A 16,841-nucleotide genomic window follows, 5' to 3' on the forward strand; every position below is an offset into this window, starting at 1 on the left:
CTATTTCTATTTCCTCAACTTCTCCCGATATTCATAAGCCGGTCAGCATGCAAGTCCGAAGCAAATAAATGCACAAGTAGCAAGTAGGATGCATCAGGATGGTCTTTGTGTTTCGGGTGTACCTGTCCTAGATAGACTGAACCCCTATGTTGAGTCTCCAAAGTCAAAATGCACATGATGCAAACAAATGTTCCTACTAGGGATCCGGCATGAGGTATTGTTATACTAGGTTTTAAAACCCTGGGTTTATTTGTTCTAGACCTGGCTTACCTAAGCGGACAACATGAGCCGGGAGGGGGCTGCGTACCGGGAATACAGAAGTTTCGCCGGCTTTGCAACTTGTCCGAACCTCGTCCTAAATTTGGAATATGACTCTAACAGAAAAGAAGTCACACGAAGTGCACACTTCTTCATGATTTAGAAGACTCAGAGAGAAGAGGGGTTTCGCAACAATTTATATACAGTTCATGGAATATCAAAGCGGTAAAAGCAATCAATTAACACATTAGGCCCAAATCATGTAACAAAATCAGATAATGAATACAGCCAACTATAACAATTATTCTATGCTCGAATTCTTGAACCCTAAACTAGAGATTCTGGGTTAACTCCCCAGCAGAGTCGCTAGAGCTGTCACACCTCCTTTTTCACTACATCCCCGAGAAGAGAGTATAGAGGAGTTTTTCCACTTTAAGTGACAATCGAAATGGGATTTAGTTATTTTAAAGATTCATAGTCGCCACTAGGGAGATTTATGGTGTCCCATGTCACCGATTGAATCCCGAATCGAAGAAAGGATTGACTCTATTTAATAGTCCGCGAACCAGAAATCCGGGTAAGGAATTCTGTTAACCGGGAGAAGGGGTTAGGCATTCCCGAGTTCCGTGGTTCTAGCACGGGCGCTCAACTGTTATATTATTAGATTTTAATCAATTATGAACTTGTGTGAAGATTTTAAACCCTTAATAGCTTTTAATTATTTTTAAAAAATATTGAACGTCGTTTAAAACACGTCTTTAGATCGCGCCACATGAAATGCACCCGCAATCCGGAACACATTTATTCAACGTTTTAAGATTTGATTTGGGTCACATGAAATGCACACCCGAGTTTAGGGAGGTAAATTATTAAAATAGCGCGCCTAAAGCAACTACGTGTTTTCAATTTTGCGAGGGCCATGGAAAATTCAACTAAATGGCACGCCTCGATTTCTAAAGAATTAAAACTAATTAAGCGAGGGCCATGGGTTTAGAGATTTATTTGGCATGGCACACCTCGATTCCGATTTTTAAAGGGAACTCAAACTAAGCTTTTGAGAGCCATAAACTATATCTTACTTACTATGGCACGCCTCAAATCTAGTTGTCTGGAATTCTTATTTTTAAAATTATGAGGGCCATAGACTATTGGTGTCATTAATATCGCTCACCTTAAATATTTTAAAGGCTGAATTATTTAACACTCAATGAAGTTAAAGTTCCCTATGGTCGTTTAGTTAACAATCAAAGGACACAAATGGGCTTCCCATGTGAAGTCCAGAACCAGGAAGGCTAGCAAAAGAACTGGGCGTGACTGGGCCGCAATTATGACCCAAATCATATTCCAAAGAAGCTGTCAAGCTTGGGCCCAGAAATGAGCCCAATTTCGAAACCTCAACAGGTCTGAGTGAAGAACTCAGTGTCGAGTCCCTGCAGGCCAAGAACCAGCGATATTCAACAACAAAAATGAGACCAATATGTGTGCAAACAACCTCTGGGCTCGTTTTTCTTAGCAGCAAGCAATGACAATGGAATTCTCATCATGGGCAGCATGATTAATCTAGTTTTAAACTTGTATCACTATGAGTAATGCATTTTGACTTTATCCTATTACAGAAAACTTTTACATATCTAAACAAGTCAAAAATTCATTCTCAAACCAATGCATACATCCAATTACCTTGAGTACCCAGAGATTGATGCCAATCAGACCAGTATTCATAAAAGTGTACTCCCACAAAGCAAGAAGTCACCCTTTTTAATCGAATGCATTCTGATTCTCAAACAAAACTAAATGATAAGCTAGAACTCAAAAGAGTCTAACCACATGCTTGAACATATGCATAACAAACAGTGAATGGCTTAAATCACAGTCCCTATACACAATATCCAAATGTCCTGAACTACTTACAAACAATCAAACCATCAGACCATGTGTTTTCATCACAAACGACAGGCAACATGAGTTTTCAAGGGAATAACACACTACTGCCATATTAAAATGGACAGGTCAGGCTAAATACTATTACAATATACCACTAAACTCTAGAAATTCCAAGTAAACAACTAATATTGATGATTAATAAAAACAATATTCATTCATGGGATATTCATGTAATTATAGCTCTCATACTTGCATTTCATCTCCTATAGAATCAGGGAATACCTAGAATTAAACGAAATAAGAAAAAGGGAGAATCAGCAGTAATGACAGCAGGGAATCAGCAGCAGGTTCCAGTAACAAAAGCAAACCAACAAAACATGTTCAAAACCCAGAAATGAAGTACTGCAGCTCAGAAACTAGTCTCAAACACACAATTAAACCAGCTGACCTCAAGACCAGCCTCAATGACTAAGTTTCAAACAATTTCTGAGCTCAAACAATTAGGAAAATCGATTCAGGAAGAAGAGGATTTCGGATTACAAAGCTAAAACTCAATGAAATAGTATTTTCTGTAGAAGTTTCAGCCGTTTAGTTGTTTTTCAGAATTTTCACTCTCTTTCAAGTTCTTGGGTCTGCCTTGAAAGGCAAGAAAATGATGCATTTATAGGCAAGAAAACAGGGAATCCTTAAGGGTTCAGTTTTTTATTTTAGTCCTTTTCAGGTTTTCTTTTTAGCTTAGGAGCCCTTATCCAATTTTTCTTTTTGTTTAACTACCCCTGGATTGAATTTCAATTAGTTAGGTAGTCCCCCTCCCCAGCTTCCTAGAAGCTTCCCAATTCTGTTACTCATGGATTCCCTTCCCCAATTTCCCAAACTACCCCTCGAGCCATGGTTATTTACTCTAGGAAACCCACTTAGCCGAACCCCTGTTGATACTTAGACAGAATGAATGGGCCACGGGTCAATTTGGCCCAACTGTTCAATCTTAAATGAATCAGAATAGACCCAAAAACCCAACCCTCAATATCAAAGATCTATTCAGCCCAACTAGCAATTATTTGACTACCAAATAACATAGAACAATTACACTTCAGACTAAATGGTTGACTAACTAAACTTAACCAAACTAACAATTTGACAACTAACCTAACAAGACTCCGACTACTTATGCATGAATTAATAGATTCCGGAACAAATGAAAAATGATTCGAGAAGAGGAGAAGAAACAGAAAATTTGAAAACAAAGTAGGGACAGATTAAATCAAAAGAAAGAAAGAAATACATACCTGAGAAAAGTTCAAAAAATAGAAGGGAAGCCTGGGTCTTCAGATCCTCGGATTTCCGGCCGAATCTGAGGTTAATCATGTGCTCTGACGAAGAACATAAACTCAGATCCGGCACGAAATTTTGCCAAATCTTGACTTAGGATTTCTGGGGTTCGCTTTTGATCTAAGATTCGAGAATATGGGGATACATTCGAGGGAAACAGAGTGGGGATTCGGAATGAGGGGGTCAGGGTAGTTCGGTGGTGTGATTTTGGTGGCGTTTGGAAGTGGCGCCGCCACCGGAGGCCGGGGATTTGGGGCGGCTCGGCTAGGGTTTCGGGGTGTTCTAGTGGGGTTGTTGAGCAGAAAGGGTTCCTGAGGGGGGGGAATGGTTTCAGACACTTATATACCCCCAGGGCTTCAGTTCTGAGCCGTTCGATCAAGGGGAGATCAACGGCTCAGATCGATACTTATTGAAACAACGTCGTTTCGTTTGGGGGGGGATCCGAACTGGGTCAGGCGTGGGTTGGGTCGGGTATTGGGTAGTTTCTATTTGGGCTGGGACGGTTGGATTGGGTTTGAGCCCAGATTTAAACCTTCTTTATTTCCTTCTTTTTCCTTTTTCAATTTCACAATTTTTTTCTTTTCTCAAAACTAAAATAAATCCTAAATTAATTAATAATAATTTTTAAACTAAATTATCCTACCCAATTAGATTAATCACTCATCATGGTATTTACAATAATTAATTAAACCCTAAATTTAAAGAAAAATTATACAATTCAAAATTAAAAAGTAAAATGCAAAATGAATTATTTTTTTGTGATTTTCATTAATTAAATCCTAAATGCAGATGCAACATATTTTTTGTATTTTTCATGAATTAAATAAATAAAATAAACATGCACAGACAAATGCGAATAATTAACAGAAAATGCGACGAAATCCAACAAAATTGCAAACACTGAAACAAATTATTTTGTTTTGAATTTGTTGGAGTAATTCATATATGGCAAAAATCACGTGCTCACAGCCCAAAAATAACAAAACTAAGCGACATTCAAAATAGATAGGACTTCATGTAAGACAATTAAAGGCCGAAGTTAGCCTCTACACATAGCAACAAATGCACGCGAGTAGTTCTGGCTGGGCATACTTTCAGAATCAATATTTAAAGTCCTATAGGCATGTTTTCTAGGTGCTTCTGGATTCCAGCATTGTATAAGCAGCGCATAGGCAGGTTAAAACAAAGTAAGTCATATAGTTATGATTTCTAACAGTTGCAATGATTAGGCAGCTTTGAGAGTCTAGTACTAACAACGTTGATCTCTTAAGTAGTTCTTATACGCGCAACAACATCCTATAGGCAGGATTTCTAACAATTGATAATTAAGTTGATTTTATAACACTTTATTCCTCTAGACATGTCTTCTAAGCGGGGCATTGTAACTAAAGCCACAAAAGTTGTAGATTAAAAGATTAGAATCCTATAGTTATGATATCTAGATGGGAAATGTACTAAAGTAATAGAAGCAATTTGACCAATTGATTATTTGAAGTCCTATAAACATGGTATCTAGATTAGTGAGGCATGTGTTATTGTATCCTATAGGCATGTTATCTAAGTGTTCACAGTAGTAGGCATGGAAGCAGGTATAGAAAATACTTGAACTAACATGCTTTAATAAGTTAAGTGAAGTGTGTGCGTGATCCCCATAGGCATAGTTTTCTATGTGTGTAGAAATGAAGCATGCTAAAAAATAACAAATAGAGCACATAGATCCTATAGACATGTTCTCTACCCTTTTATGTGAGGATTAAAGTACCATATCCCTTTTACTAATTTTCCCATCTGTTTATTTACAATTTATTACAGAACCGGATAATGAATACAATTACAAACATTATATAAGGAATAACTACAGGCCTAGAAACAGACTCAAACAAAGTAACCCAACACTTGGTTGGGCCTTCAACATCCTCACTCTTCACATGACCAGCAGGCCCAACCCTAGGCTTAGTAGAACATTAGAAGATGCTTGAATTTAGCACACAAGTCCAACAACGTATGGCCCAATACTAGGTCCAAGATGCATTACTTACCTACTGATGCTAGACTTAACCATGCAAATGACAGCTACTCATGTAATTAATTAAACACCTTTTCATACTTAATTCTAAAAGTTGCAAGTAATAACAGTTCTAACCAAGACATATAAGCAGGATCACATGAGACCTTGGAAAGGACAGAAGGAATACACAAAATAGGCTCATGCTAAGTTTGAATGTGACAGGTTTGAACATCATAAGATAGCAAACTACTTCAAATACAATTTTAAAATAAAACACAATCTAGAATTAGCCTAAAAGATTTCAGACAACTAGCAAATTCATAGGCAGGAACAAGTGAGAGGCAGGTTTTGCAGGGAGGTTTTTTAACATGAGAACCTAATGAGAATATGGTCATCCACAACATAGCAACAGGCTAATGGACATAGTTAAAGACAGTTGGCAAATATGTTACTCTGAGACTTAACATATAGGGTATCAATCGTAGCACAAAGGTTCAAAAATAGTACCAGGACTCATAATAAGTGAAAATACATCGACTCTAGATTAAAAGGATATGTAGGTACTAGGTCTGAACCACATATAGGAGGAAGAGGCTAAATATTGAATCTTATTCTAGAAGTCTTAAGCCATATTAAGGAGCACAAAATTGGACAAGTCAGGGAGCACACGTTAAATAACATGAAAGCATGTTTGGCTAACACTATGATCAACAATTAACTCTAAGAAAGCATGAAGCCATACATGAATGATTCAACAAGAATTGGAACACATTACGCTCGTGCATTGGTTTATCACAAGAATCTAAAACAAGGCAGAAGATAAACTCATGATAAGTGATAGATACAAGCATTCAAACACACACACATATACTAGGCTAGACATGCTTAAGAAAGCCAGAATCGGGGCTAGAAATTAGGCTGGTTGAGATGCTGGGAAAAATATAGAGCCATTAAGACAACTTTAGAGTAAATAGAGCTGCAAATAGCGATGATGTAGTAACATATTGGTTCACAAAGGTTTCAGTGACACAGATATGCACAACATGGATACAAACAAATAGGGAATGAAACTGCAAGGGCCAAGGCACTTACCAATTACAAATTAACGGACAAGTAAGTAAGAAGAACAATTTCTAGCAGCACTTTAATCGTCAACAATAAAAGAACATCAAAACCCCAAAATCCCAGTGTGTTAGAGTTCCCAAGGATTTCAAGTGAACCTCGGGCAGTGCTCGCACTGAGAAAGAGAAACAATCAAATTTTTGGTGGCCTTGGCTTTCAGCTAGCCAAGGTCTCAAATTTCAGAATACTTAACAGTAGTTAATTTCAGTGACTAAGGTCCATCCAAAGGGGAAACTGGGGAGGGGTTTGTATAGTAGTAGGAATTGAACGAACACACATGGAAAACAATCAATTAAGCACAAATAAAGAAAGGAAATATCACATACAAATCAGAATCAATAGAAGAGATGTAGAATCTCAAACCCTAGTTGGGTCCAGTTGCTTGAAAATCAAATCAAAGGTGCAAATCGCTCCTTGTTGAGCATATACAAACGGAAAACTGCCTAAAATCCAAAGATTCAAGTCATTCCAGTCCGATCTTGGAAGTGGTACTTTCCATAGTTAGGCAAGTACCTATGTGATACATAAACGGACGACCAATAACGGGAGAGGGCTAATAAGGTAAATAAATCACAGGTGGATTCCATTTCTAGGTGATAAAAGAGAATTAGGCAGCGGATGATAGGGTTTGGAGAATAGAGGGAAGGTTCAAGAGAGTATAGAGGTGGTTGGCTAACAAAAGTGGTCTCTAGGGTTAGGGTCAGGGGTTATAAGGAAAAGGTAGGGATTATTATGGGCCGTTGATTATTTGAGATCAACGGCAGAGTTTAGAGGGTGCTAGGGTCGGGTAAAATGGGTCAGTAATGGGGCAGACCTATTGGGTCGTTTATTTTAGGCTTCTAGGCGGTCAATTAGGATGGGGCTGTGCGCTTGGACCTTAATTGGTCTAAAAAAAAGGCATAATTGGGCCAGATTTAAAGTAGGGAATTAAAGGGAAATAATTTTAATAAAATATAAAAAAATATTATTTATGAAATTCAATAATTTAAAACAATAGTTGAAGATAAAAAAATGTAAAAAATTATTTTGGCCTTAAATAAATGCAATTTAATTATAAAATTATAGGCTATTGTTGTAAAATTGCGTAATTAGCATAAAAATGCAAATATAATTATATAAAATGAAGTAAAATATTATAAGACATATATGGATGCAAATAATAAATTTAGATGATTAAATCATTTCAAAAATAATTTAAAGTGATAATTAATAAATATTCAAGTAATTTAAATGCAAGAAAATTAATTTTAAAGCTCTAAAAATTATGAAAAATTATAGAAAATGCTTATATGAATTTTGTAGACTAAATAATGATGCAAAATGATATTTTAAAAGTATATATGCTATTTGAAAAAGTTTGTGGGCAAAATTGAGTATCAACACATGGTTATACAAAGTAGATACATCATTATTTTTGCATTATAAATATATTCTATATGTAATATACAAAAATAGTGTACACGAGTGTATATATAGTATATAAGTTTATAAAAGTATATAATATACTTTTATACATCATATTATATAGATTTTAACAAAAAGTATAAAAAATGAAGAGGGTTCTATGGTAGCTTGGGGAAGAAGGTAAAACAATGACATTGAAAGATATTTGACTTTATGAAATTCAATGTAAACATATGTTGACTATTCTAGATGTAAAAATTTATTGGGCTATATATGCTCAGGATAAACTTTTTGTTTGGGATATACATATGGGTAAGTAGCCCTATTTGGTCTTTATTTAACTTGTACCTACTTTTTTGTAAAAAAGTTTAATTAGTACCCAAAATGCAGACAATTTCACGTCTTTTCCTCCTCCTCCTCCTCCTCCTTCTTCTTAGTTGCTGTAAAAACAAAGGTGACAGTGAATATATGTTGTGTTTGTGAGCAGGTTTTAAGGTGGTTTATAATTCTTTACAATAATGAGATGTTGTTGTCACGACCCTAATTTTCCTCCGTAGGATATCGTGATGACACCTAATCCCTAAGACTAGGTAAACCTAATATACATGCATAATATAACTGAGATAATGATGAAACTCTCAAATAACTCATCAACTACCATGAAAGAACTCCGCAACTCATCAGAAACAAACATCCCAAAATCCGATTATATCAAGTCACAAGCTCTACAAGAGCATACTGAACATCCCTATACAACAGTATCTATAAAAAAAGGAAAAATGAAATAGAACTAGATAGAGGGTGACTCCTAGGCTTGCGGATGCCGGCATGTAAACCTTGAAGTCTTCAAATCCGAACTCGACTCACTGGTGCCTGGGCTGGTAAGAGGTACCTTGTTCCACACATTAAATAACAACTTCAAGTAAAGGAATGCAGTGGTTAAACAATGAATAAGAAATAGAGAGAGAGCAATAACTTCAACTTAACATGTAAAGAGAATTAGCAAGTAGGAGATAAGACAAGTATTAAAAATGTCAAGTAAAGCATGTGAAGATAGACTAATAATGATGAATATGACATATTATGGCAACTCAATTAGAGGCATGAAATGAATCAACACATCTAAAACGGGTCAATTTTCACATTTAGCCTGTATACACACTCGACACCTTGCATACACGGCTTTCACATATCACAATTAACACAAAACAATACCAATCCTAAAGGGTAATTCCCCCACAAAAAGTTAGGCAAGACACTTACCTCTAAATACGCTAACTCAATCCACTAGTAAGCCTTTCCCTCGGTTATCTAACTCCGAACGGCTCGAATCTAGCCAAAATAACTTCATACCATAAATATAAACTATAGGAAGCTATTCCGAATAGTAAAGTTGCAATCTTCAAAGAGAAACAAAAAATCAACTCATAAGTCAACCCTGAGCCCACATCTCGGAACCCAACCAAAATTACAAAATCCAAAAACCCAATTCGATAACAAGTTCAACCATATAAGAATTACTCATATCCGACTTCAAATCGCCTTTCAAATCCCCAAAATTTAGTCTAAGAAGTTTCACAAATTTTTCAGCTCAATTAAATGACAAAAATAATGATGGATTCATGTAATATAGCTAAATCCGAGTTAGAATCACTTACCCCGATGATTTTCTTGAAAATCCCTCAAAAAATTGCCACAAACTGAGCTCTCTAGGTCCAAAAGATGAAAATGAGATAAATCCCTCGACCTAAGCCTTTTCTGCCCAGCGATTTTGCTTCTGCAGGCTCACTGTCTCACCTACAACGCCGCACCTGCAGAAAAAAATCCATCGCAGGTGCGGTTCCAACTAATGCCCTGAAAACGCGCACCTGCGGACCCTAGAGCGCATCTGCGGAAGACCATCTGCTTCTGCGTGTCACAGACCACACCTGCGGTCACTGATGACCAAGACCACTTTCTCTTATGCGGTGCAAGGGCCACTTCTGCGGTGCCGCACCTGCGACCCAAAGTGCACAAGTGCGATTGCACTAGACACAACATAGGTTCAGCAATTACCCAAGTCCAAAATGGTTTCGGATTCAATTCGAATCACACCCAGGGCCCCCGGGACCCGGTTCATATATACCAACAAGTTCCAAAAAAATATAACGGACCTATCGAGGCCCAAAATTATGTCAAACAACATCGATTCTACAAATCGCAACCCAATTCAAGCCTATTGAAAGACAAACGACTTCCAAAACTAATGCCAAATCATACCAAAACAACTCTGATTGACCTAAAGATTTTTCACACAAGTCATAATTGACATGACAGACCTATTGCAACTTCCAAAATCGAAATCCGACCCCGATATCAATAAATTCAACTCCCCCACAAACTTCTCAACCTGTCAAACCTTCAACTTTCGAACTTTCGCCAATTAAAGCCAAAACGGCCTAGGAACCTCTAAATCAATATCCAGACATGCTCCTAAGTCCAAAATCACCACATGGAGCTATTGGAACCGTCAAACTCCATTTCGAAGTCGTCTGTTCGAAAGTCAAACTACAGTAAACACCTTCAACTTAAACTTCCAACTTAGGAACTGTGTGTCCCATTTCACTTTGAAGCTCACCCGAAACCAAAACCAAACACCCCGGCAAGTTACATGACCACAATATACCATAGAGGATGAAATAAATAGGGGAATGAGGCTACAATACTTAAAATAACTGGCCGGATCGTTACATCCTCCCCCCCTTAAAACAAATGTTTGTCCTCAAATGAGTATAAATAGATACCTAAAGTGGTAAAAAGATGAGGATAACGGCTACGCATATCATGCTCAGTCTCCCAAGTCGCCTCCTTGACTGGTTGACCCCTCCACTGAACCTTCACTGAAGCAATGCTCTTCGAACCCAATTTTCGGACGTGCCTGTCCAAGATGGCCACTGGCTCCTAAACATAAGACAAATCCTTATCCAACTAGAGTGATCTGAAATCCAACATATGAGATGGATAATTGTGATACTTCTGGAGCATAGAAACATGGAATACTGGATGAACTGCATCTAGAATAGGTGGCAATTAAAGCTTGTAGGGCCACCTCACCAATCCTTTTAAGAATCTCAAAAGGTTTGATATACCTAGGGCTAAACTTGCCTTCGTCCCGAACCTCTCAATACCCTTCATGGGCGAAACCCGGAGCAAGATCTACTTTACAACCATGAATACAACATCGCGAACCTTCCAATCCGCATAACTCTTCTATCTAGATTGGGCGGTACGAAGCCAATCCTGAATAAACTTAACTTTTTGTAAAGCATCCTAAACCAAGTCAACACCCAATAGCCTTACCTAACACTGCCTCCCATTCAAGGCCTCATACAGAGCCATCTGAATGCTCGATTGAAAGCTGTTGTTGTAGGCAAACTCTGGAAGCGGCAAGAATTGATCCCAAGAACCCCTAAACTCCATGACATAGGCACGAAGCATATCCTCCAATATCTGAATAGTGCGCTCGGACTGTCCGTCCGTCTGAGGGTGGAATGTTGTACTTAACTCAACTCGTGTGCCCAACTCATGATATACGTCCTTCCAAAATTACGATGTAAACTACATACCCTGTCAGATGATGGATACCAGCACACCATGAAGTCGGACAATCTAGCGAATATAGACCTGAGCTAGCTACTCTGAAGAATAAGTAGTCACTACTTGTGAGCCGACTTGGTGAACCTATCAACAATCCCCCATACTGCGTCAAACTTCTTCTGAGTCTGTGGGAGCCCAACAATGAAATCCATGGTAACTTGCTACAATTTTCACTCGGGAATCTCAAGCCTCTGAAGCAACTCACCTGGACGTTGATGCTCACACTTCACCTGCTGATAATTTAGGCATCGATCTACATACTCAACTATGTCTTTCTTCATCCTCATCCACCAATAGTGCTGCCCCAATTCCTAATACATCTTAGCGGCACCCATTTGAATGGAGTACCGCGAACTATAGGCCTCCTAAAGAATCAACTCTCGCAAACCATCCACATTGGGCAAACATAGTCGTCCCTACATCTGTAACACATTGTCATCCCCTATAGTAACCACCTTGGCATCGCCGTGCTGAACCGTGTCCTTGATGACAAGTAAATAGGGGTCCTCATACAGACACTCTCTGATGCAATCATAAAGAGAAGACTGAGAAACCACGCAAGCCAAAACTCGACTCGGATCCGAAACATCCAATCTAACAAACTGATTGGCCAAGGCCTAAACATCCAATGCTAATGGCCTCTCCACTACCAGTAGATATGCTAAACTGCCCAAGCTCTCCGCCTTTCGACTCAAGACATCGGCCACCATATAGTCCTTCCCGAGATGATATAGAATGGTGATATCATAGTCCTTAAGAAACTCTAACCACCTCCGCTGCTACAAGTTAAGATCCTTATATTTGAACAAATGTTGTAGACTCCAGTGGTCGCTATAAACTGCACTACGGATACCGTACAAATAGCGCCACAAAATCTTCAAGGCATGAATAATAACTACTATTTCTAGACAAGATAATTATTCTCATGCACCTTCAGCTGTCTAGAAGCATAGGCAATCACCTTACCATCTTGAATCAACACCGCACTGAGGACAACACGTGATGCATCAACAGTACATAGTGTAAGACCCTGAACCCATAGGCAACACCAACACTGAGGTTGTAGTCAAAGCAGTCTTGAGCTTTTGAAAGCTCTCCTCACACGAGATCCATTTAAACGGAGTACCCTTCTGGGTCAATCAGGTAATAAGTGCAGTAATAGATGAGAAACCCTCTACGAAACGACGGTAATACCCTGCCAATCAAACAATACTCCAGATCTCAGTGGCCGAAGACGGTCTAGGCCAATTCTGCACTATTTCAGTCTTCTTCGGATCTACCTTGATCCCCACACTCGACACCACATGACCCAGGAACACCACCGAATCAAGACATAATTCACACTTTGAAAATTTTGCATACAACTTTTATTCTCTGAAGTTCTGAAGCATAATCCTCAAATGATGCTCATGATCCTCCTGGCTTCGGGAGTACATTAGGATGTCGGCAATAAACACAATGATGAATAAGTAAAGATAGGGTTGGAACACACTGTTCATCAAGTACATGAATACTACTGGGGCATTGGTTAGCCCGAATGACATCACAAGGAACTCATAGTGACCATAGCGAGTCCTAAAAGCAGTCTTCAAAATCTCCATATCCCGAATCTGTAGTTGATGATAGCCTGACTGCAAATCAATCTTTGAGAACACTCTGTACCTTGTAGTTGATCAAATAGGTCATCAATGTGTTGCAATGGATACTTGTTCTTCACTGTAACCTTATTCAATTACCGATAATCAATACACATGCGCATATGACCATTCTTCTTCCTTACAAATAAGACCGGAGCATCCCAAGGTGACACACTAGGCCGAATGAAGCCCTTATCAAGTAACTCTTGCAATTGCTCCTTTAACTCCTTCAACTTTGCTAGAGCCATAGCATATGGTGGAATGGAAATGGGCTGAGTGCCCGGCAATAAGTCAATGCCAAAATCGATATCCCTATCGGACGGCATGCCCCAAATATCTACCAGAAATACATCTGGATAGTCTCTCACTACCAGAATTGACTTAAAGTTAGGAGTGTCAACACTTACATCTCTTACAAAGGCTAGATATGCCTCATACCCCTTCCCAACCATCTGTTGTGCCTTAAGGAAGGACACCACCCTTCTAGAAACATAATCCAAAGTACCCCTCCACTCTAGCCGCGACAAACCTGGCATAGCCAAAGTCATCGTCTTGGCGTGACAATCAAGAATAGCATGATAGGGTGACAACCAGTCCATGCCCAAAATAACATCAAAATCTACCATACTAAGAAACAATAGATCAACTCTGGTCTCAAAACCAAAAAGAACAACTAAACATGACCGATACACACGGTCACAACAATAAAATCTCCCACAGGCATGGATACTTAAACAGGAGAACTAAAAAATTATGAGATATACCCAAATACGGAGCAAAGTAAGATGGTACATATGAGTAAGTGGATCCTTGATCAAATAAGACTAATGCATCTCTATGACAAATCAGAACAATACTTGTGATGGTTGTGCCTGATACAACCGCCTCCGTCCTACTCGAATAATCATAACATCTGCATTGGCCTCCCCTCTAGGGCAACCCTACCCATCTGGCCTCCACCCCTAGCTGGCTGAGCAAGTGGAGTGGCAACTAGTGCGGTAACCATAACCTGAGAAGTCTAGGGACGTTATGGAATACATGGAGCCTGAGTAGTTTGTGGAGGTGCACCCTTACTGAGTTTGGGGCAGTCCCTCACCATATGACGAGTGTCACCACACTCAAAAAAATCTCTTAGGGGACGTGGCTACTGAAACTTTCTCGGGCCTGGTCTGCTGGACTAACCGCTGAAAGCACCTCGTGCAGGAGGTGCACTAGATAGTGGTGGTGAATAACGGGAAACCTGAGGCCTAAGTAGCCGGAATACCACTAGAAGCTAGAAGTGCTGAATTAACTGGACGGCTCACATAGCCTCTTCCATGACGGACTACAACTGGGACACGGGCACCACTATATCCACCAAAATCTCGAGGCCTCTTGGCCTCCCTGTCCTCTCTCTCCTGGTTTGCATACCCTCCAATCTGCGAGCAATCTCTACCACCTGGTGGTATGGGGTATTGGTCTCCAACTCTCGAGCCATGCTAAATCTAATACCATAGTTAAGCCCCTCGATAAATCGACAGACTCGCTCTCAGACTGTGAAAACTAAGGCAGTGCATGTCTGGACAACTCCCTAAACCTGACGGCATACTCTGATACAGTCATATCACCCTAGTGCAACTGCTCAAACTCCACGCGCCATGCATCCTGAAGGCTCTTGGGAACAAAGTCGTTTAGGAACATCTTTGAAAACTGAGCCCATTTGAGTGAATTTGCGTTGGCGGGACTACCCTCCTCAAAAGCTCGCCTCCACTGGTACATTTGTCCTGACAACTAGAAAGTAGTGAAAGCCACCCCATTGGTCTCTACTATTCCCGTGGTACGGAGAATATATTGACACTTCTCTAGAAAGCCCTAAGCGTCCTCTGTATCTAGGCTGCTGAAAGTTGGAAGATGGTACTTCTTGTGCTCTCGAGCTTGAGCTCCTCCTCCTCAGATGTTGTTGCCTTAACCTCGGGCTAAACTAGGACAATCAGCTGCACTGGTATAACCTCTGGGACCTAGTCAACATGGGCATACTACTATGGGGTACGGGCTACGGGAGTCTGTGCTCCCCTAGCTTGTGATGTAGTCGGTGCAAGTAGAATCAACCCTGCCTGAGCTAGAGTACCAAACATTCTCAAGAACTGGGCGAGGGTCTCCTGAAGTGCAGGGGTAGCAACAGGCTCTTCAGGTGCATGCCATCCAACTGAAGCTACTGGTGGCTCCTTTGTCGCAGCTCGAGATGGTGCTTTGGCAATACCACATTCCCCTCTTCGGCCTCTACCTCAGCCCTGGTCTCTCGCGGCTCTAGCAGGGGACGCGGATGTCTGATCGTCAGATCTAACAGTGTGTATGCTCCACATCTATAAGAGAATAGAAAGACAGATATTTAGAATTTGAAGTTAACAAATTCGCACGATAAGGAATCAAAAGAGTGAAGTTTCCTAACAGTTCCATAGCCTCTCGAAGATAAGTACAGACGACTCAGTACCGATTCGTGAGATTCTACTAAACCTGCCTGTGACTCGTAACACCTATGAACCTAGAGCTCTGATACAAACTTGTCACGATCCCAATTTCCCTCTTTACAATGTCGTGATGACACCTTATCTCTAAGACTAGGTAATCCTAACATACATGCATAATATAACTGAGATAATGATAAAACTCTCAAATAACTCAACAACTATCATAAAAGTACTTTGAACTCAATAGAAAAAAACTACCCAAAATACGATGATATCAAGACACAAGCTCTACAAGAGTGTACTGAACATCCTTATACAATAGTATCTATAAAAAAGGGTAAATGAAATAGAACGAGATAGAGGGTGACTTCGAGGCCAGCGGATGCTGGCAGATATACCTTAAAGTCTCGAAATACGAACTCGACTGATTGGTGCCTGGGCTGGTAAGAGGTACTTGGATCGACAAGTGAGGCTTTCACAGTTGGTAAAAGTACCTCTATCCACGACCTTAGATCCTCGGTTCGAGTCACGTTGGAGGGGAAGTGTGGGAACACTATAAATCCTCCTAATTTGGGAGGGGTTTAAAAAAGGATTTCCACAAAAAGATGTGCAAAAGCGTAACATGAGTACACTATAACGATACCCAATAAATACCAAGCCTAACCTCGGTAGAATAGTGACTAGGTCACGCTAAGACCCTACTGGAATAAATAAGAAAACTGAACAGGTATATGATAGTGTGATAATGATAAACAATGGAAATGAAACAATGAAAAAATATACGAAGAATAGGTACACTAAACTAAGGCAATTAAGGCATCACAGAAGAAAACAAGGAATAATATTCCAAGGAAACAAAGCAACCAGACACAAGTAATGTAATAGAAAAGCATCAACAAGAATCACAACCAAGGTACCGCCTCGTGGTCTCATATCACAAAACAAATCACAATCTTTCCTTTTATCACCGTGGGAGCCTTTCATTTTGTTTTGAAAATTATTTCCCAAAATAGCTACATGCGTTTAGCCCACCTTATCACATCGTGTGGTTTCAAATAATTCTCCTACTAGCAACATGCGTATCAATCCACCTTATCTCACCGCATGCATTTCAAC

The sequence above is a fragment of the Nicotiana tabacum genome, chromosome 1 (genome assembly GCF_000715075.1).
Source record: "Nicotiana tabacum cultivar K326 chromosome 1, ASM71507v2, whole genome shotgun sequence".
In the NCBI taxonomy this organism is placed as follows: Eukaryota; Viridiplantae; Streptophyta; class Magnoliopsida; order Solanales; family Solanaceae; genus Nicotiana; species Nicotiana tabacum.